The sequence below is a fragment of the Mobula birostris genome, chromosome 15 (genome assembly GCF_030028105.1).
Source record: "Mobula birostris isolate sMobBir1 chromosome 15, sMobBir1.hap1, whole genome shotgun sequence".
In the NCBI taxonomy this organism is placed as follows: domain Eukaryota; kingdom Metazoa; phylum Chordata; class Chondrichthyes; order Myliobatiformes; family Myliobatidae; genus Mobula; species Mobula birostris.
This window is the reverse complement of record NC_092384.1, coordinates 82,373,948-82,397,557: the sequence shown is the minus strand read 5'-3', so window position 1 is coordinate 82,397,557 and position 23,610 is coordinate 82,373,948. Positions and strand designations below refer to the sequence as shown.

Sequence of the window (23,610 nt, the reverse complement as noted above, 5' to 3'; positions counted from 1 at the left end):
GAATAGCACGATAGGCATTCTTAATGGTGGTGGTCCAGTGTGTTGTTTCTTCTAGTATTGCAAGTGATCTGTTAATGATAATTGCTTGAATAGAGGGATGTCCAGTTATAATAGATATGAGGAGAATTTCTTTAGCCAGAGTGAATCTGTGCAACTCATTGCCACAGATGGCTGTGGAGGCCATTTGTGATATCGCTGAGTATATTTAAAGTAGAGGTTGATAGGTTCTTGATTAGTAATGGTGTCAAAGATTGTGGGGAGAAGGCAGGAGATTTGTGGAACGGAGTCAGTGGGCTGAATGGCCTAATTCTGCTCCTATGCCTTAAGGTCACCAATGATGTGTGAGAGGAGAGGAATTGTCAATGTTTCAGGTCAAAGCCTATACTGAGACCCTGTAAGGGGCCCTCATTTCTCCCCTGGCCACTCTCCTTTAAGGTTTCTTTCCATTCTTATGTTCTGTCTTGCCTTTTTCCTCAACCTCTTAGTTCACCTTTGTCGAGTTTGTAGTTGTCAGCTCTTACCTACTGTTTCCAACCTGAAACGTTAAATATGTGACATTTTCCGTATTCATTTCAATCGTCAGGCCTCCTGCTACTTGGCACATTTGCAAAGTCCCTATTTTAGATGGAATCAAAGCTGTCCGATATTTCCCGCTTCATGTTGTTCGTGGGATCTTGCCGTGCGATGAGGATTGCTGGGAAGTGGACCTGGTTTGAGTCACCAAGGCAAGTCTCTTCGCGGGAAGGTACTTACCTCCTGACTAACGGCAGCATCCACCAATCCAGAGTTTCTCTCTGAGCAAATCCAAATGATGATTGGATACCTACAGTGTCAATTAGAAATAAGTCCGGCCTGTCGGGAGACATGTCGTCAATTGGTGAATAACCTTCCCTAATTACGTTAGTGATTCGTCTATTTACTCGTCAATCATTGGGAATGGGTGGGCGATTCTGCAATCGCGAAAAGTCATTAGCTAACCTGGTTGGCAATCATGTTGATGATTACGTCATACAACAAATAGCTAGATGTGATTGGTCACTTTTGCTAGAGAGGCGGTGCTTGTGGTCTTTCAATCCGTCGAGGTAAGGGCTGAGGTATAAAAAACAAAAATAAAACCCGAGGGAAGCCGAGGCCTAGTGGCAGGTAGGTGGGAGACAGCCTGGTAGAGGCCTGGGGGAGAAGGGAGCGATTTGGGCGAGAGAGTGACGCTGGGCTTGATGTGTTGGAGAGAGCGCGGTGACTGGGCCCGGCGTAGGCCTATTCTTAGTGGCCCGTTTTAACGAGAGCCGCTCCGAAAGTGGTTTCAAATCCGGGAGAAGGATTATGTGCCTGGAGTTAAGGGAAGAAAGGCAACACACAGATAACGCTGGAGACTCAGTTTCTGTGGAAATGAATAAACAGTCTCAGGCCGAGATTCCGGCATCTACAGGTTTTCCCGTGCTGTTTGGGACAGGCAGCCGTGGACTGACGCCAGACGCCAGACGCCAGCGGCCCGCTCACCTGTCCGGAGAGTGGAGTCTAACGCTGGATCGGGGTGTGTGGGCTGTAGGGAGAGGGGTTTAGGTGCTGGCGGGACTGCTCTGCACACCCACAGTTTCACCTCCCCTGCGTAGTCCCGACCCCTTCTCCCACCCCACCTGTCCACCCGCTTCTCTATCCACCTACCCACCCAGGAGTTACCTTTGTCTGGATATCCCGAAGTTAGCCGCCGGATTGTTAGTACCTCTGAACAAATAACAATGCGGTCACATTGTGATATAAACACAGAAACCGATCCTTCAGCCCTCCACGTTCACAACGCCCGTGTACTTACCTGCACCTAATCTCATTTTCCACTATTTTCTTCTACATCAGTGTATCTTAATGTCTCTTAAATCCAATGATAGTACTGTATCTGATTCTACTATTTCCTCTGACAGCAATTCCAGACTCCAACCGCTATGGGAAAAACATACTTTAATCTCCTCCACCTCAACAGAAAACTGCCCTCTTTGACACCTCCATTGTGGGCAAAAGATTTACCATCCATCCCAATAGAGTTTTATGCTCCATCAGAGGTAAAGCCCTCCCCAGCATTGAGCACACTTAAGCAGATCCTATCTCACCTTTGTTGCCTACCCAAAATGCCATGTCTCACATTTCTCAGGATTAAGTTCCATTTGGGCAAGGGTCTGGCCAATAGGGTACAATGTTGGTAAATGCAAGGTCATCCACTTTGGAAGAAACATAGAAACAGAGAAAACATACAGCACAATACAGGCCCTTTGGCCCACAAAGCTGTGCTGAACATGTTCCTACCTTAGAACTAGCTAGGCTTTACCCGTAGCCCTCTATTTTTCTAAGCTCCATGTAGCCATCCAGGAGTCTCTTAAAAGACCCTATCGTTTCCGCCTCCACTGCCACCATTGGCAGCCCATTCCATGCACTCACCACTCTCTGCGTAAAAAAACCTACCCCTGACATCTCCTCTATACCTACTTCCAAGCATCTTAAAACCATGCCCTCTCGTGCTAGCCATTTCAGCCCTGGGAAAAAGCCTCTGACTAGCCACATGATCAATGCCTCTCATTATCTTGTACACCTCTATCAGGTCACCTCTAATCCTCTGTTGCTCCAAGGAGAAACGGCCGGGTTCACTCAACCTAAAAAATGAAAGAGATTATTATTTAAATGATAAGAAATTGCAGCATGCTGCTGTGCAGAGGGATTTGGGAGGCTTGTGCATGAATCACAAAAGGTTGGTTTACAGGTGCAGCAGACTATCAAGAAGGCAAATGGGATGTGGGCCTTTGTTGCTAGAGGGATTGGATTTAAGAGCAAGGACGTTATGCTGTAATTGTACAGGGTACTGTTGACCGCATCCGGAGTAGTGCATGCAGTTCTGATCTCCTTACTTGAAGGATATACTATAACCATATAACAATTATAGCACGGAAACAGGCCATCTTGACCCTTCTAGTCCATGCTGAACTCTTTACTCTCACCTAGTCCCACCAACCAGCACTCAGCCCATAACCCTCCATTCCTTTCCTGTCCATTTGCTGTCCAATTTAACTTCAAACGACAACATCGAACCTGCCTCAACCACTTCTGCTGGAAGCTCGTTCCACACAGCTACCACTGTCTGAGTAAAGAAGTTCCCCCTCATGTTACCCCTAAACTTTTGCCCTTTAACTCTCAACTCATGTCCTCTTGTTTGAATCTCCCCCACTCTCAATGGAAAAAGCCTATCCATGTCAACTCTATCTGTCCCCCTCATAATTTTAAATACCTCTATCAAGTACCCCCTCAACCTTCTACACTCCAAAGAATAAAGACCCAACTTGTTCAGCCTTTCTCTGTAACTCAGGTGATGAAACCCAGGTAACATTCTAGTAAATCTTCTCTGTACTCTCTCTGTTTTGTTGACATCTTTCCTATAATTTGGAGACCAAAACTGTACACAATACTCCAAATTTGGCCTCACCAATGCCTTATTTAATTTCAAAATTACATCCCAACTCCTATACTCAATGCTCTGGTTAATAAAGGCCAGCATACCAAAAGCTTTCTTCACCACCCTATCCACATGAGATCCCACCTTCAGGGAAATATGCACCATTATTCCTAGATCCCTCTGTTCTACTGCATTCTTCAATGCCCTACCATTTACCATGTATGTCCTATTTTGATTAGTCCTACCAAAATGTAGCACCCCACATTTATCAGCATTAAACTCCATCTGCCATCATTCAGCCCACTCTTCTAACTGGCCTAAATCTCTCTGCAAGCTTTGAAAACCTACTTCATTATCCACAACTCCACCTATCTTAGTATCATCTGCATACTTAATCATCCAATTTACCACCCCATCATCCAGATCATTAATGTTTATGATAAACAACATTGGACCCAGTACAGATCCCTGAGGCACACCACTAGTCACCGGCCTCCAATCTGACAAACAGTTATCCACCACTACTCTCTGGCGTCTCCCATCCAGCCACTGCTGAATCCATTTTACAACTTCAATATTAATACCTAGTTATTGAACCTTCCTAACTAACCTTCCGTGTGGAACCTTGTCAAGGGCCTTACTGAAGTCCATATAGACAACATCCACCGCTTTACCCTCGTCAACTTTCCTAGTAACCTCTTCAAAAAATTCAATGAGATTTGTTGAACATGGTCTTCCACGCACAAATCCATATTGACTGTTCCTAATTAGACGCTGTCTATCCAGATAATTATATATACTATCTCTAAGAATACTTTCCATCAATTTACCCACCACTGATGTCAAACTGACAGGCCGATAGTCGCTAGGTTTACTCTTGGAACCCTTTTTAAACAATGGAACAACATGAGCAATACGCCAGCCCTCCGGCACCATCCCCATTTCTAATGACATTTGAAATATTTCTGTCAGAGCCCCTGCTATTTCCACACTAACTTCCCTCAAGGTCTTAGGGAATATCCTGTCAGGACCCGGAGACTTATCCACTTTTATATTCCTTAAAAGCTCCAGTACTTCCTCTTCTTTAATCATCATAGTTTCCATAACTTCCCTACCTGTTTCCCTTATCTTACACAATTCAATATCCTTCTCCTTAGTGAATACCGAAGAAAAGAAATTGTTCAGAATCTCCCCCATCTCTTTTGGCTCCACACATAGCTGTCCACTCTGATTCTCTAAGGGACCAATTTTATCCCTCACTATCTTTTTGCTATTAATATAACTGTAGAAACCCTTGGGATTTATTTTCACCTTTCTTGCCAAAGCAACCTCATATCTTCTTTTAGCTTTTCTAATTTCTTCCTTAATATTCTTTTTACATTCTTTATATTCCTCAAGCACCTCATTTACTTCATGCTGCCTATATTTATTGCAGATATCTCTCTTTTTCCGAACCAAGTTTCCAATATCCCTTGAAAACCATGGCTCTCTCAGACTTTTAACCTTTCTTTTCACCCAACAGGAACATAAAAATTCTGTACCCTCAAAATTTCACCTTTAAATGACCTCCATTTCTGTATTACATTCTTTCCCATAAAACAAATTGTCCCAATCCACTCCTTCTCAATCCTTTCGCATCTCCTCAAAGTTAGCCTTTCTCCAATCAAAAATCTCAACCCTGGGTCCAGACCTATCCTTCTCCATAATTATGTTGAAACTAATGGCATTGTGACATGAAGTGCTCCCCAACACAAACCTCCGTCACCTGACCTATCTCATTTCCTTACAGGAGATCCAACACTGCCCCTTCTCTCGTTGGTACCTCTATGTATTACTGCAAAAACTTATCCTGCACACATTTTACAAACTCCAAACCATCCAGCCCTTTTACAGTATGGGCTTCCCAGTCTATGCGTGGAAAATTATGTCCCACAATCACAACCTTGTGCTTACTACAAATATCTGCTCTCTCTTTACAAATTTGCTCCTCCAATTCTTGCTCCCCATTTGGAGGTCTATAATACACCTCCATAAGTGTTACTGCACCTTTCCCATTCCTCAATTCCACCCAAATAGCCTCCCTAGACAAGCCCTCTAACCTATCCTGCCAGAGCACCGCTGTAATATTTTCTTTGACAAGCAATGCAACACCTCCCCCTCTTGTCCCTCCAATTCTATCACACCTGAAGCAATTAAATCCAGGAATATTTAGTTGCCAATCACACCCCTCCTGTAACCATGTTTCACTAATAGCTACCACATCATATTTCCAGGTATCAATCCATGCTTTATGCTCATCCACCTTTCTTATAATGCTCCTAGCATTAATATAAATGCGTTAAAGAAATTTTCCACCTCTTACTCTACGTTTATCACTAATGGTGCAAACAACTTTACTATTTTCTTTTTCTTCCTTCTCCCCTACATCTGTTCCTACGCTCTGGTTCCCCTCCCCCCTTGTATCTAGTTTAAATTCATTGGAGCCTCTCTGTGTACTGTGTACTGTACAGCCTTTGGAGATGGTGCAGAGGAAGTTCACCAGGTTAATTCTAGAGTTTAGGGGGTTAGATTATGAGGAGAGATTGAGTTGCCAGGGACTGTACTTGCTGGAGTTCAGAAGAATGAAAAGAGAACTTATAGAAACATTTAAAATTATGAAAGGGATAGATGAGATCGAGGCAGGAAAGTTGTTTCCACTGATAGGTGAGACTAGAATTAGAGGACATAGCTTCAAGATTCTGGAAGTAGATTTTAGAATAGAGATGAGGAGGAACTGCTTTTCCTAGAGAGTGGTGAATCTGTGGAATTCTTTGCCCAATGAAGCAGAGGAGGCTACCTCAGTAAATATATTTAAGACAAGATTTTTGCATAGTAGGGGAATTAAGGGTTATGGGGGAAAGGCAGGTAGATGGAGATGAATCCATGGCCAAATCAGCCATGATCTTATTGAATAGTGGAGCAGGCTCAACAGGCCAGATGTCCTCCTGCTCCTATTTCTTGTGTCATTGTTCTGCCCAGCTTTTCAGCTGATCTATATCATATTGTTGCCTTAAACCACCTTCCTCACACCTACACCACCACTGATGTGAATTTACTTACCATGCTTTATGCATTTGTATCAAGTTATTAATCTTATTACTGATATCAATTATTATCAGCACCAATCTTGCTGTACACGATTGGTCACAGAATTAAAATCTAAAAAGCAACACTCTCCACCATCCTCTTCCTGCTATTACTAAGCTAGGTTTGGAACATTTTACAGGCTGTTCGGCTCACAATGTTGTGCAAATCTCTTAATCTACTCCAACGTCAATTTAGTCCTTCCTTCCTGCATAGCCCCTCCCCCCCCACCCCCATTTTACTTTCCTCCATGTACTTATCTAAGAGTTAAGTGTCCCTAATCTCAACTACTGACTCTGGAAGCATGTCTCAGCAGCCAGCATTCTGTGTTTTTTAAAAAACAAATGATCTCTGGCAACCCCGTGTAATTTCCTCCAATCACCGTAAAATTAGAGCCTCTCACATCAGCCATTTCTGCCCTGGTAATAAAGGTGCTGGTTCTGTATGAATGCTTCTTATCATCTTGTATACCTCTGTCAAGTCAGTTCTCATCATCCTTTGCTCACAAGCTTGCTCAACCTTTCCTTCTAAGATGTGCTTTAGATCAATGGCTTTGGGCTCTAACCTTCTGGATCAGTCCACCATGTGTGACCTAATCAAAGACCTTACTAAAATCCATGCAGACCTCATGTAATACGCTCCCCCTTGTTAATATGTTTAATTACCTCCTTAAAAAGTTCTATCAAATTTATTGGGAAGGATTTCTGTGAAAAACATCCTGTTCTCTATCCCTGATCAAGCTCTACTTTTACGAGTGAAGATAAATCATTTCCCCTGTTGTTTCCCTGCCACTAATGTTAGACTCACTGGTCTATAGTTTATGCCTGCTGCCCTTACTGAATAAAGGATCAACATTCACTGTCCTCCGGTCATCCAGTACTTTATTGTAGCAGTTGTCATGCCCCCCCATAGCATGTTAGCATGCATCTCATTTGGCTCTAGGGAATACATCTAGTTATTGAACACCTCCTCTTTCCTGATGCTATCATGCTGTAGCTAGAACATCATGTCCCTTGCTCTAAATTCTTCCCATATCTTGTCCTCTGCAGTGAATATAGGTGAGAAGTATTCATTCAGGATATTATCCACGTCCTCTAGCCCCATGCACTGATTCCCCCCTGGAGTTGCTAAGCCTGCTAGTGTTTTCCTGGTTACTCTCTTCCTCTTCATATAGGATATCTTGGGATTCACATGCATTTCATCTACCAATGATATTTTATGTCCTGATTTGCTTTACAAGTGCGTTTCTTCATTCCCTATTTTTCTCACAGGATTCTACTATTATCGGTGATCAAAACCTGTCAAATGCTTCGTCTTTTTTTTCTTCATCACTTGACGTCCATTGTGCCTTCTCAGAATCAGAATGCTCAGACATATAATCACAGGCATATATCGTAAAATTTGTTGTTTTGCAGCAGCAGTACTTTGCAATACACAGTAATAAAAGCTATAAATTACAATTAGTCCGTGAGCCACTAGGGTTGGTTGGTACCATCCGAGGGGAATAATTCTCATAGTGATTTTTGGCAAGGTATACATCTCTAGAGTTAGAAAATACGTGATAGCATTGCACCAGTGGTAGCTTTATTACTTCAAATAAGTAATCGCTTTTTGTATGTTTTCCATATATTCCATATATACATCAGTACAGCAGAAAATGTTACCCCACCCCCAAAAGGTAAAAAACCTCATTTGGAGAGATTTCTGGAGTTTTATCAATGTCATGATATTTTCCATATTGTTGTATCAAATCAAAACAATCTTAAACTTTTGTCATAGCATATAGAATTACAGTACAATAATTCAAATGTGGGGTTCCACACGGCCATAACCTAGGCCCCATTTGGTTGTCAAATGAATATATTGAATCAAAGACTGCTTTCCATACTTTCAAAACCTATTAATAATCATAATAATTTTCCAAGTCTTCCACGTCTTCCACATCTTCATCTGAACTTTCCATGCTCTCTGAGGTGGATGCCTGGTTCTCAGTCTGCCAGTCTACACATGTCAGTACACCTGAGGCCATTTGCAATACACATACATCTTGGGAGTGAACATTTTTTTGGACATTTACAGCCAGGAGATCTAGGGTGGTATCGGGTGCTGGCTGGCCTTCCATCCAGTGCACACCAACTGTTCAGCTTCCTCTTCTCTCTCCATCTTCCATCCTCTGCCAACAGGGCTTGGCACTTGTGGGTCCTTCTCCAAATAACATCTCCATATACCAGCCTGGTAGTTGGCTCGCTGTGCATGTTCTGTTAAGCAGTCCTTCCATGGTGGGAGTTGATGACTTTTGATTTCACACTTTTTGGCGCAGAAAAGGTGATACCTGAGCTCATTGACCTTGGTGGTTGATGCTTTTGGGGCATACAGGAGACATGTAAATGCCACCAGTTTGTCCATCAGTTCTGGGGAGAGGTCCCATTCCTGACCCAAATCTTAAGAATGTGTCCTGAGTTTCCCTGTTGCTGGTGAGAAGTTTTAGGGCACTTGTCTTCCTTTGGCTGCAAAATCGCTTACCGTGTCACATCCTGTATATGCATGCAACCTAATGAGAGCAGTGACAGCAATCTTCCTGATGTCTACAAGCCTTGTACGGGTTCTGGTGCCACACTTCTGGAACAATGGGGCTCAAACTTGTCACAAAATGCTAAAGACATGATAAAGACATCTCAAAGTTGCTGGTGAACGCAGCAGGCCAAGCAGCATCTATAGGAAGAGGTGCAGTCGACGTTTCAGGCCGAGACCCTTCGTCAGGACTAGTCCGTTAGTCCTGACGAAGGATCTCGGCCTGAAACGTCGACTGCACCTCTTCCTGTTAGTCCTGACGAAGGGTCTCGGCCTGAAACGTCGACTGCACCTCTTCCTACAGATGCTGCTTGGCCTGCTGCGTTCGCCAGCAACTTTGATGTGTGTTGCTTGAATTTCCAGCATCTGCAGAATTCCTGTTGTTTTTTTTGATAAAGACATCTGTATCTTCTGAGCAGATCACTACAGATTGGTATCCCTCTCTTGTGGCATGGGCAGCGTGGAGAAGTAGGTGGCCATCTGCTTCTTCTTGTTGACACTGAAGAGCTGACACCTCCTCACTGTCCTGAGATGTGATTCTGTAACATTTGTCATTCGCAGTTGCGTACAGAATCTTCTCCTGTAGCTTTGCTCTGTACTCCGCCTTCCTCCATTCATGGACTATGAAGCTAATGAGAATATTTTTGTTACTGACTTTGGTCAGGAAGCTCTTCCACTGCCTCACCATCTGTGTGCCTGTGATACCTTGCAACTCATGACCAGTGTCTTCACCCAGTAGAGATCTTTCACTGTTCTTGATAGAGTTCTCCTTGTAAGTGTCGAACACAACATCTGTTCTGCTACTCTGACTGCCTTCCCTCAGAGCCATACCCAGAATTGTTGTGGCAACATCTCTGAAAGTAACTTGATCACCTTTCACTCTTTGAACCAAGTTCATTCCATCAACCACTGTAGCAGAGTTTCCTGGGAGTTGCTCTTCTACTGCTACATTTTTCTGCAAGGTTGTGGCTAAAGTAGCTTTATTTGTCTTTCTCAGCAATCCTTCTGGTGTGGACAGAGCCCAGGGCAATGGTCCAAGGGGATGAGAAAGGATATCCTCCATACGTAGACTGTGCCCTTGTGCCATCACTGTGATGCATCCAAACAAAGACATGTCTGCTTTCAAGATGATTGCCCTTCCACTTGATATCACTTCTCTCTTCTTACACGTATCACTGAATGTTTTCAGCTTGTTGGTTTTCATTGGGTCATGGAATTTCTTTGCTGGTGGGTCTTCCTCTAATCTGTCATCCTTGAAGGTTGCATAGCATTGCTCACCAATCTCATATGCCTTCATCAGGTCGGAGGCAATGTCCTTGGGAGCTGCCTTTGCCGTAGAGATGCTAATGAGGTCCCGCTTCTCTGCAAATGGGTTGACCCATTCATGTATGAGGCTAACCACTGCTGAAACTGCTTCCTCATCTTTCTGGACTCTTGGCCGCTGTAGCTCCGCATGACAAAGCTCTGATTTGTTGCCTTGCACCATCTCCCTTAACTGTCCCAGGAATGCACTGTGGTGCTCAGCTGTTATGCAGTAATGCTTGATAGCTCCAGCGTTCAGGCTGAACCATGATGTGCCTCCAGGAGTCTGTGTGTCTTTGTTCACTGTGGCTTCAATAGCCTGGTCCAGAGGGATCTGCCCAAAGGGGTTGTTACTTGACAGCTGCACTGAGAATTGGCCTCATACACAGAAGGATTCTTCTCTGGGAGATTCATTATCTGAGCAAAGTAAGGGGACAAGTATCTGCCATAATTCATCTTACAGGCAAAGCAGCATGGAGGTGCAACTCCCAGTCCCCCTCACAGAAAGCTACCACCGCTGCAATGCTATCACGTATTTTCTAGCACTAGGGGTGTATACCTTGCCAAAAATCACTTGTAAGAATTATTCCCCCAGATGGTACCGGTGGCCCAAATGTGGGGTCCTGGCTCATTATATATATTAAAGAAATAAGTAGTGCAAAAAGTACCGGGTTCTTTGTCCATTTAGAAATCTGATCGAACAGAAGCAGCTGTTTCTGAAATGTTAAGAGTGTGTCTTCCAGCTCCTGTATCTCCTGCTGATGGTAGCAGTCAGCAGAGGGCAGGTCCTGGGTGATGGGGGTCCTAAATGGTGGATGCTGCCTTTTTGAGGTTTCATCTTTTGAAGGGGTCCTAGATACTGGGAGATTAGATCCTATCGTGGAGCTGGCTGAGTCTACAACTTTCTGCAACTTTTTCCAATTCTGTGCAGTGACCCTTCCATACCAGACAGTTAGAATGCTCTCTGTAGTATGTATGTCTGAAGAAATTTTGTGTGAACCTTGGGTGACATGCCAAATCTAGAACCCCTGATGAAATAGCCACTATCGTGCCTTTATTGCAATTGCAGCAATATGTCTGGTCCAGGATAGGTCTTCAGTGATGTTGACACACAGGAACTTGAGACTGCTCACCCTTTCCACTGCTAACCCTCGATGAGGATTGGCTTATGTTCTCTTGACTCCTCATTCCTAAAGTTCACAATTGGTAGTGTTGAGGTTGAGTGGAAAGTCATTGCTGAAACACCACTCAAGTAGATGATCTATCTCACTCCTGTACGCAGCTCTTCCTGCTGGTGTTTGTTTATTCATATTCCAGAATGTGAGTATTTCTGACAAAGACACCATTTCTTGCCCTCAGAGCTGGATGAGCTGCCATTGTAAACTGTGGCCATTCATGTAGTTAAGGTGTTGCCACGGTGCTGTTGGGAAGGCAGAAATGATGATGGCTTCTTACCTGTGAGAAGTATGCTGGCTGCCTGTGTGTGCCACTCCCTTTGTTTCTGTCATTGGTGACTCTGCCTTTACCCGCCAAGACCCCAAGTTGGAGAATTCTATGCCTGTCAACCTTTTCCGTGGAAAAACTTGTTAAAGTGTATCTGATCAAACTTCTAATGCCTCTTAATTCCTCCATTGACATCTGCTCAGAATTTTGATCATTCAGCTATCTTGTGACATTTTCCATGTTAAATGGAGTAGAGAAATGCATTTGTTTAATATGACAGTTTAGCATGGTTCAGGAGGCCAGGACCTGCTGTTGGAAGTCCAAGGTATAAACACCATACACTACAGTGTATTGTTAGTATTAATATTATTAGTAACTTAAATTACGATTTAAAAAAAAACGGCCAGTGGTGTAGTGGCATCAGCACTGGATTTCACGACGAATGGGCCAGAGTTTGAATCTGGCTGCCTCCTTGCACCCTTTTCATCCATGCTAGGTTGAGCGTTGTGCTAGCAACTTGGCCTCATTTGAAAAAAAAACAGTCAAATGCTATGGAAATGGCAAAAAATGCCGCCTGATGTGCCACAAGGTGCGAAAAGGAACAACACAAATTATAAGTTGTATTATTCCCCACCTGTGGCTCTTTATATGTCTCTTTACGTCTTGTTTATAAAATTAGTTTGAGATAAGACATACAATTCAGAATAAAAAATATACTTTTGCATTAGTGTTGTGCTCTAGAGTTTTAAAAGTTAGATTCTCATCATTGTGTCAAACATCACTCAGACAGCAAGTGAGTGAGTGATTGACAATAGAGGTAATACACAATATGAGCAGAGGGATAGAATTTCAATGATTCTGTTAATGAGGGCAAATAGGATTAGTGCAGAGGAGCATCATAGTTAGCATGGACATGGGGGCCGAGAAGGTCCATTTCTCTACTGTGTGACCTTGTGATTCTAGGTGGTAGTCAGTATATGGCGTATCCTCCAACCATAATATCAGCTGTAGGCGTAGGCTCTGTAGACCTTCATGGGGGATCTGTAATTCAGACGGATCACAGCAGATTTGCACCCTCATCCTCTGACGTAGCATCCACAGCCCTGGTGGGAAGAGAATTCCAAAGATTTTGAGTGCCCAAAATCAGAATTGGGTGTATTATCACTGACATGTCATGAAATTTGTTGTTTTGTGGCAGCAATACAGTGTAAAACATCAAAAATGACTATAAGTTACAGTTGAAAAAATACAGTGCACAAGAGGTCATGTACATGGGTTCATGGACTGTTGAAAGATCTGACATTGAGTATGGATTTTTAGGGTTCAGAACCACCTTCCTGGTGGTAGTAATGAGAAGGGGTCACGTCTTGGATCGAGAGGGTCCTTAATGTTGGATGAGGCATTGCCTTTTGAAGATGCCCTTGATGGTGCCTGTGATGGAGCTGGCTGGGTCTACCGCTTCTCGTGATCCTGTGCATTGGAGCCTCCGCACCAGCCAGGGATGTGACCATTACACATCTACAGAAGTTGCTAGAGTCTCAAACTGCTAATGAAATAGAGCTGTTGGTGTCCTTTCTTTCTGATTGCATGAATTGTGTAGAGCCCAGGATAAATCCTCTTGATGTTGACACCCAGCAATTTAAAGCTGTTTGTCCTGTCCAGTGCTGAGGACGATTTCTCCTTCCTGAATTTCACAAATTCCTTGGTCTTGCTGACGTCGTTGTTGCAGCAACACTCGATCAGCTGATCATCTCGCTTCTGTATGGCTCCTCATTGCCATCTGAGACAGTGGTGTCATCGGCAAATTTATAGATGGCGTTTGAGTTGTGCCTGGCCGAACAATCATGAGACAGTAGAACAGTGGGTGCACCTGTGTTGAATGTTAGCAAGGAGATGTTGTTAATGATATGTGCTGATTGTGGCCTCCCAGTGAAGAAGTCAAGGATCTAGTTGTAGAGGCCAGGTCTTGAAGCTTGTTGATTAGTACTGAGGGTATGATGGTGTTGACATAGATACCACGTTCTCTGGGAAGTAGAACAGTATAGCACAATACAAGCGTTTCTGCCAATGATGTTGTGCCAACCTCTTAATTACTCCTAAGATTAATATAACTCTTCCCTCCTACATAGCTCTCTGTTTCTCTTTCGTCTAAGTGCCTATCTAAGAGTCTCTTAATTTCCCCTAATGTATGTGCCACCTATGGCAGTGCATTCCACATGCCCAACACTCTGTTTAAAAAAAACTGCCTCTGACATTGGTTGCCACTGTAGTGTAGTAGTTAGCACAATGCTATTACAGCATGGGGTGTCGAAGTTCGGAGTTCTGGTGTCCTCTGTAAGGAGTTCGTATATCCTCCCCCTAGAAGCATAGATTTCCTCCAGGTGCTCTGGTTTCCTCCCAGTCCAAGGACATACTGGTTAGTAGATTAATTGGTCATTGTAAATCGTCCCTTGATTAGGCTAAGATTAAATTGGGGGTTGCTGGGTGGTGAAGCTTGTCGGGTCAGATGGGCCTATTTCACACTGTATCTCTAAAATAAAAAAAGACTTCTCCTCCCCACCCACTATACTTTCCTCCAATCACCTTAATATTATGCCCCACCAAATCAGCCACTTCTGCCCTGGGAAGGTCTCTGGATGTCCAAGCCACCTCTCATTCTCCTTTGCTTGAAAGAGAAAAGCCCTAGCTCTCTCAACCTATCTTTATAAGACACACTCTCTAATCTAGGCAGCATCTTGATTAATCTCTGCACCCTCTCTAAAGCCTCCTATAATGAGGTGACCAGAATGATGCAATGTGAACATTTCTCTACTTAATCTTTGTTCTGCTCTCTCCATATAAAAAATCAGCCCCCTCACAACCTTTTATGAATCATTCTACTGCCTTGAGGGTAGTCTTTTTTTAATCCCAGCAATCATGTCCAAGCAAGGAAGTACATTCCTAGATAAAGAGCCTTGGATAAACAGAACTTGCATTGTATTTGAATAGAGCCATGGACCCAACTATACCATGAGCTTTCAGAATTACTCGATGCTCCTGTATGGTTTCTCTGTGCATCTTGAGCAAAAGTGCCACAATTCCTGTGCTCAAACATTTACTTGTTTTCAGCATTTAGTGCTAACCTTGTTTGAAGTGTTCTTGCTCTTGAGCCAATTCTGGTTTCCAGTTCTGCTCTAGAGACTTGAATAACTTAAAATTAAATAATAGAAACTGCTGGAAACGTTCAGTAGGCCAGGCTGCTGTAGAAAGAGAAAGAAAAAGTAATATTTTCTACAGTCACCCAGTGCAGAAACTTTCTTTTCAGCCCAGCCTGCTGTTTCCAATCAATAAGTATTATCTGCAAAAATACCTTTTGATCAATACTTAGTCCATAGCCTGTTATACTCTGGCCTATCTTAAATGTGAGTGTACTGTCCCTCCACATTCTCTCAGCCAGTGCATTCCAAGTTCCACCAGTTCTGGGGAAAATATTCCTTTTCCAATTCCTTCTAAACGCCTTGATCCTTAGCTTAAACCTATCTCCCTTATTTTAGACACTGCAGGTGTTGCACTTTGGTAGGACAAACCAGGGTAAGGCTTGAGTAGACTTGCAGCATGATCTGAACCAGTGGGGACATGGGATGAAAAATGGCTGATAGAATTTAATGTGGGCAAGTGTGAGGTGTTGCATTTTGGTGGGACATACCAGCACAAGACATGGAGTGAATAGTCAGGCACTGAGGCGTGCAGTAGAACAAAGGATTCTGGGAACACATCCCGAATTCTTTGAAACTGGCATCACAGGTAGATAGAGTCGTAAAGTGAGCTTTTAGCATATTGGCCTTCATAAGTCAGGAAATTAAGTTTGTGCGTTGTGTTCAAGTTGTATAAAATGGTGAGGCCAAATTTCAAATCAATACAGCTAAACGAAACAGTGTTACTACGGGGTCAAATACACATTACCAGCCATCACACACAGTAAGCACGCACAAGATCATAATCACGTGGTAAGAGTCCCAAGGCTGATTTCTCCCCCCCCCCCCACATGATGCTGTGGCACAATGCCCAATCCTCGCACGTACAAGTCAACAAACCTGTATAGAACATTAGTAAAAATACAGTGACACAGAATGTACATGTATACAAGTTTACACCCCTCTCCTCCAGCCCACCAGTATCATCTGTCAATTGGCCCCTGATGCCTGCTAGATGAACCTGTGGCTTTGAGCCGCAGTCCCTACCCGTGCCTGACGCCCACTGGGTGAACCTGTGGCTTTGAGTGGCAGACCTCCCCTGTGCCTGACTCCCACTGGGTGAACCTGTGGCTTTGAGTCGCAGTCCCCACCCACGCCCGACTCTCACTGGGTGAACCTGTGGCTTTGAGTCGCAGTTCCCACCCGTGCCCGACGCCCACTGGGTGAATCTGTGGCTTTGAGTCGCAGACCTCACCCATGCTCAATTCCCAGTGGGTGAACCTGTGGCTCTGAGGCCCAGTCCTTGCATATACATTCACATATAGAATATTAATAAAAATACAATCACATCAATATATATGTTTATAGTCTAATCCCCTCAATCATTTGAAATATTCAATCGCCACAATTGGGCTATGCTGCTCCTGGTAAATTTGGAGTATTGTGTGCAGTTCTGGTCACTGACCTACTGGAAAGATATTAATAAGATCGAAAGGGTTCAGAGAAAATTTACAAGGATTTTGTCGAGTTTAAGGACCTGAGTTACAGAGAACAGTTGAATAAGCTAGGAGGTTATTCCCTGGAACATAGGAGAATGGGGGATCGTCCTGTAGTGGTATACAAAATAATGATGGGGGTATAGATAAAGTAAATGCAAGCAGCTTTTCCCCTCAGATTGTGTAAGACTAGAACTAGAGACCATAAGTTAAGGGTGAAAGGTGAAATATTCATGGGAAATCTGAGGGAGAACCTCTTCATTTGGAGGTTGGTACAAGTGTTGAACAAGTTACTACCAGGTGAGGTAGATGCTGCTAGGTTAGACCTGTATGTGGTAGACCTACTGGGTGGAGCAATAGTGACCAGGTCTCTGGAACTGAGCCTGGTGCTGTGGCACAAGAGTAGAGAGGTGAAGAGGACTGCATTGTTGGTTGGAGATTCCTTCATCAGAGGAACAGAGGTGAGGTTTTATGCACACAATAGAGACATTTGGATAGTATGTTGGCTCCCTGGTGCGAGGATCAGGGTTGTCTCAGATCAGGTCCCTAGCATTCTCAAGGGTGAGGGTGAGCAGCCATAGGTCTTGGTACAAATTGGCACCAATGACATAGGTAGACAAGGTCAGGAAGTCTTAAAGAGAGATTTTGGAGAGCTAGTTAGAAAGCTGAGAAACAGGACCTTCATGGTAGTAATCTCTGGATTGCCAGTTGTGCCATGTGCCAGTTAGGATGGTGTGTGAGGTGAACTGGCACAGGGCAGGAATTCAGATTTGTGGATCACTGGGATCTCTTCTGGGGAAGGTATGAACTGTACAAAAGGACCAGGTTACATCTGAGGGGGACCAATATCCTTGTGGGAATGTTGCCTAGAGTTGTTTGGCTGAGTTTAAACAGATTTGGCAGAGGGATGGGAACTGGAGTGATAGTGCTGAAGATGAGGTAGTTGGTTTTCAAACAGAGGCAATGTGCAGTGAGACCCCTACCAAGGAGAGACTAATGATAGGACAAAATTGCAGACAACGGGATGAGTGGCAACATATAAGGTGGACAAAATTGTAAAGGGTGAATGCAGGACTGAAGGTGTTATGTTTGAATGTGCAGAGTATATGGAATAAGAAAGATGAACTTGCAGCGTTGATGCAGATTAGCAAGTATGATGTAGGCATCACTGAATCATGGCTGAAAGAAGGCTATAGCTGGGAGCTTAATGTCCAAGGATACACGATTCGAAAAGACAGGCAGAGTGGCGGGGTGGCTCTGTTGGTAAAAAATGAAATTAAATCATTAGGAAGAGCTGACGTTGGGTCGGAATGTATTGAATCATTATAGGTGGAGCTAAGGAACTGCAAGGGGAAAAAGACCCTTTTGGGAGTTGTATACAGATCCCCAGATGGTGGTAGAGGATGTGGAGATCACATGCATACCAAAAAGGCAATGTTACAATACTCATGAAGGATTTCAGTATGGGGGTAGATGAGGAAAATCTATCTTGGTGCTGGATTCCAAGAGGGAGACTTTGTAGAATGCCTGCAAGATTGCTTTTTAGAGTAGCTCGTGGTTGAGCTCACCAGGGGATCAGATATTCTGGATTGGGTGTTGTGCAATGAACTGGAATTGATTAGAGAGCTTAACTTAAAGGAACCCTCAGTAGTCAGTGATCATAATATGATAGAATTCACCCTGAAGTTTGCGAAGATGAAGCTGAAGTGAGATGCATCAGTATTACAGTGGAGTAAAGGGAATTGCAGAGGCATGAGAGAGGAATTGGCCAGAATTCATTGGAAGAGAATACGAGCAGGGATGATGGCAGAGCAGCAATAGTTGGAATTTCTGGGCACATTTCAGCAGGCACAGGATATATATATATATATATATATCCCAAAGAGGAAGAAGTATTCTAAAGGCAAGATGACACAACCATGGCTAACAAGGGAAGTCAAAGCCAAATAAAAGGCATATAATAGAGCAGAAATAGTGGGAAATTAGAGGATTGGGAAGCTTGTAGATACCAACAGAAGGCAACTAAAAAAGTCATTAAGATGGTAAAGGTGATAAACAAAAGTAAGCTAGCTGGTAGTGTTAAAGAGGATACCAAAAGTTTCTTCAGATACATAAATAAGACCATAAGACATAGGTGCAGAATTAGGCCATTTATTGAGTCTGTTCTTCCATTCCATCGTGGCTGATCCTGGATCCCAGTCAACCCCATACACCTGCCTTTTCGCCAATCCTTTGATGCCCTGACCGATCAGGAAATTATCATCTTCCGTCTTAAATATACCTATGGTCTGTGGCAGAATATTTCACAGATTCACTACTCTAGCTAAAAAAGCCTTTTTCCTTAGCTCTGTTCTCAAGGGTCTCCCCTCAATTTTGAGGCTGTGCCCTTCAGTTCTGGATACTCCAACTGTAGGAAACATCCTCTTCACATCCACCCGATCTAGTTCTTTCAACATTTGGTAGGTTTCAATAAGATCCCCCTCACATTCTTCTAAACTCCAGTGAATATGTCCAAAGCTGCCAGATGTTCCTCATATGTTAAAGCCTTCATTCCCAGAATCATCCTTGTGAACCTCCTCTGGACTCTCTCCAATTCCTTTCTGAGACAAGGGGCCCAGAATCCAAGTACGGTCTGACTAGTGTCTTATAAAGGCTCAGCATTATCTCATTGCTTTTATCTGCTATTTCCCTTGAAATAAATGCCAACATTGCATTTGCCTCCTTTACCACAGACTCAACCTGTAAATTAACCTTCTGGGAGTCTTACACAAGGACTCCTAAGTCCCTCTGCACCTCTGATGTTTGAATCTTCTCCCCATTTAGATAATAAGTTTCTTTTACCAAATGCATTTGTCCAAGTTCTGTTGCAATCGCATTACTTCCTCAGCACTACCTACCCCTCTGCCTATCTTCATATAATCTGCAAATTTTGCCACATACCCATCAATTCCACTATCCAAATCATTGACAAACAATGTGAAAAGCAGCAGTCCCAATACTGACCCATGATGAACACTAGAGAGGTAATAATGGAGTTCAACGAAATGGCAGTCGAACTGAATAGGTATTTTGTATCAGTCTTCACTATGGAAGACACGGGCAGTATGGTGGAAATTCTAGATGTCAGGAAATGTGAGAAGTTATCACAACTGATGAGAAAGTTCTTGGGAAACTGAAAAGTGTGAAGGTAGATAAGTCACCCTGACTATTTGGTATACACTCAGAGTTGTGAAGGTGGTGGCTGAAGAGATTGTGGAGGTATTATTAATGATCTTTCTGGAAAACTGGAAAATTGCAGATGTCAGTCCACTCTTCAAGAAGCAAGGAAACTCTCGGCCATTTAGTCTGACCTCGGTGCTTGAGAAGATGTTGGAGTTGATTATTAAGGGTGAGGTGTCAGGGTACTTGGAGGCACATGACAAAATAGGCTGCAGTCAGAATGGTTTCCTCAAGGGAAAATCTTGCCTGACAAATCTGTTGGAATTCTTCGAAGAAATAGCAAGCAGGATAGACAAAATAGAATTAGTTGATGTGATGTACTTCGATTTTTCAGAAGGCCCTTGACAAGGTACCACACAAGCTACGAGCCCATAGTAATATAGGAAGTATTCTAGCATGGATAAAGCAATGGTTGATTAGCAGGAGGTAAAGACTGGGAATGAAGGGAGCTTTTTGGGGTTGGTTGCCGGTGACTAGTAGTGTTCCATAGGGGTCTGTGTTGGGACAGATTCGTTTTACATTGTATGTCAGTAATTTGGATGATGAAATTAATGACTTTGTTCCAAAGTTTGCAGATAATATGAAGATAGGTTGAGGGACAGGTAATTTTGAGGAAGTAGAGAGGCTACAGAAGGACTTAGATGGACTATGAGAATGAGCAAAGTAATGACAGATGGAGTACAGTGTCAGGAAGTGTATGGTCTTGCACTTTGGTAGAAGAAATGAAAAGGTTGACTATTTTCTAAAAGGACAGAAAATACAAAAAACTGAGGTGCAAGTGGACTTGGGATTCCTTGTGCATGATTCCCTAAAGGATAATTTGCAGGTTGAATCTGTGGTGAGGAAGGCAAGTGCAATGTTAGCTTTTATTTCAAGAGGACAATAATATAAAAGCAAGGATGTAATATTGAAACTTTTTAAAGCAGTGGTGAGGCCTCACTTGTAGTATTGGGAGGAGCTTTGGGCCCCTTTTCTTAGAAAGGATGTACTGAAGCTGGAGAGGGTGCAAAGGATGTTCACAAAAATGATTCCAGCATTGAATAGCATTTGATGGCTCTGGGCCTGTATTCACTGGAATTCAGGAGAATGAGGGGTGACCTCATTGAAACTTATTGAGTGGTGAAAGGCTTTGATAGTGGATGTGGCGAGGATGTTTCCAGTGATGGGAGAGTCTTAAGAGTAGAATTCACAGCTTCAGAGTAGAGGAGCGTCCTTTTGGAACAGAGATGACGAGGAATTTCTTTAGCCAGAGATTGGTGATTGTTTAGAATTCTTTGCCACAGGCAGCCATGGTGGCCATGTCTTTATGTATATTTAAGGCAGAAATTGATTAGATTCTTGATTGGTCAGGCATGAAGGGATACAAGGAGAAGGCAGGAGATTGGGCTGAGGAAAATTGGATTAGCCATGATGAAATGGTGGAGCAGACCCGATGGGCCAAATGGCCTAATTCTGCTCCTATATCTTGTGGTCTTATGCCAAATTTCTTCAGCCTCTTAAAGAAGTTGAAATGCTAGTGAGGGTTATTTTGACCATGGCATCAATGTAGTTGGATCAGAACAAGCTATTGGTAATGTTCACTCCTGGGAACTTGAAGCCCTCCAACATCTTGATCTCTGCACTGGTGATGTAAACAGGAGCATGTGCATCACCTCTTGCTATCTTCCTGAGGTCAATGACCATTTCTTTTGTTTAGCTGACATTAAGGGAAAGGTTATTGGACATAGAAGAGTGCCACACAGGAGCAGCCCATTGAGTCCACAATGTTGTGCTGAAAAAGCAAATCAACACTCCTCTGTTTTTGTAGATGGTTGCGAAGAAAAGGCATTTCATCATGTATATTGTATACATTTCTCTGACATTAAGTTGCATCTTTGAACCTTTGAACCAATAGTCAACTATTAATCCCTCCTACCTACACCATGTCCATATCCCTCTGGCGTCTCTTAAAAGCCTCTAATGTATTTGCCTCCACCACCATACCAGACATTGTAGTCCAGGCATCCACAAAAAAAACTTGCCCCTCACATCCCCCTTGAACCTACCTCTTTTCACCTTCAATGCATACCTTCTGGTATTAGACATTTCAACCCTGGGAAACAGATATTCTCTGACCACTCTATCTACGCCTCTCATATAATCTTGTAAACTTCTATCAGATTGCCCCTCAGCCTCCGACGCTCCAGAGAAAACAACCCAAGTTTATCCAGCTTCTTTTGACAGCACATGCCCTCTAAACCAGGCAGTATCCTGGTAAACCTCTTCTGCACCCTCTCTAAAGCCTCAACATCCTCCTTATAGTGTGGCAACCAGAATTGTATGCAGTTCATCAGATGTGACCTTACCAGAGTTTTATAAAGTTGCATCATAACCTTCAGACTTTTGAACTCAATGACTTTACCAAAAAAAGCAAGCCTTCCATAAGCCTTCTTAACCACCTTATTGACCTGTGTAGCCGCTTTCAAGAAGGTATGAACTTGGATCCCAAGATCTCCCTTCCCAGTACTCTCTGTACTGTCTCCTTGCATTTGCCATATTGTTCTTGTCATGACATAATTTCAATAGGTTTGCTATCTCCTATCTGTACTCTGACTTATCATCCCTCTACACTGGTATCACCAGCAAGCCTGCTGATGGAGTTAGAGTAGAATCTGGCTACACAGTCGTGGGTGTACGGGAAGTAAGGAAGGGACTGAGGACACAACCTTGTGGGGCACCGGTATTTCGTGGCAGAGGGGTTGCTGCCTATCCTTGCTGATTGCAGTCTGTTGGTCAGGAAGTCGAGGATCCAGTTACCGAGGGAGGTGTTGAATCTCAGGTCTACGAGTTTGGAGATGAGTTTGCTTGGAATTATAGTATTGAAGGCAGAGCTGTAATCAATAAACAATAGTCTAACATGGGTGTCTTTACTGTCCAGATACCCTAGAGATGAGTGTCGAACCAAGGAGATGGCATCTGTTATAGGACTGTTTCCGCAATAGGTGAATTGCAGTGGGTTGATACTGTCTGGGAGGCTGGACTTAATGCATGCTGTGACCAACCTCTTAAAGCACTTCATGACGATGGATATCAGAGCCACCAGGCAGTGGTCATTTAGGCACAGTACCTTGTTTTTCTTATGTACAGGGATGATAGTGATCTCCTTAAAGCAGGTGGGAACCTCAGATTGAAGCAAGGAGAGCTTAAGAATGTTTACAATGTCTAAAAGAAATATCTAAATGACCCTTCTTTTGGAATGAAGGCTGGGAACTGAGAAATTCTGGAGCGGGATCTTGCAGCACTTTTTTTAAACTTGTCTGGAGGTTAGATTGCAAGGGTGTGTGGGTGCTACGTAGTTCTGTTCGGATTTATCTGGGAACTGAGTGCCTTCAATATCCTTGATGCATGCCGATGAAAGCATTTGCTGAAGATTGCATCATTCCTGGGTACTGGATGAGGAAGTGATTAGTGTTCTGGTAGTGGCTTTTGCACAGCTATATCTTCTGTCGAAACTAGGCTTCATTTGTCAGTCCACCAGCAGGTAGGTCATATTTTTGTAATCCCCATTTTTGATTAGTTCCCATGATGATGACACAAGTAGAGCCGGCAGCACTCCTCTTGAGGTGTGGAATTATTTGTGTTATGCTGAAGAATGATGTGGGTTCAGACCCCACCTCAGAAATTATGGTCATAAATCTTGAGAACAGCCTGGAGGAAGTGCTGTTTTTGTCAGTGATGTTTTAAAGGTGAGGCTGTGAATTCCATAGCCAGAAAGGTAATCAGACTGGTCAGTCTCCTGAACAACTGTGTTTATGTTCTGAAAGGAAGCACTGTTACTGAATAAAGTGTGTCAGGGTTTGTTATTTGT

The 23,610-nt window shown here is 43.3% G+C and overlaps 1 protein-coding gene across 6 annotated transcripts in view; it reads left to right on the top strand.

Annotated features, from left to right (window-relative positions):
* Positions 1–1,041: 1,041 nt before the first annotated feature.
* The window catches only part of cebpg (CCAAT enhancer binding protein gamma), a 95,220-nt gene continuing 72,651 nt past the window's right edge, over positions 1,042–23,610 (top strand). For 3 of the 6 annotated variants that reach the window (XM_072280004.1, XM_072280007.1, XM_072280005.1), the window contains exon 1: positions 1,080–1,143. The gene's annotated coding sequence lies outside the window, so the exon portion shown is untranslated. Of the gene's footprint in view, positions 1,144–23,610 lie in introns of all 6 variants that reach the window. The other 3 variants (XM_072280008.1, XM_072280006.1, XM_072280003.1) reach the window with 3 other exon arrangements.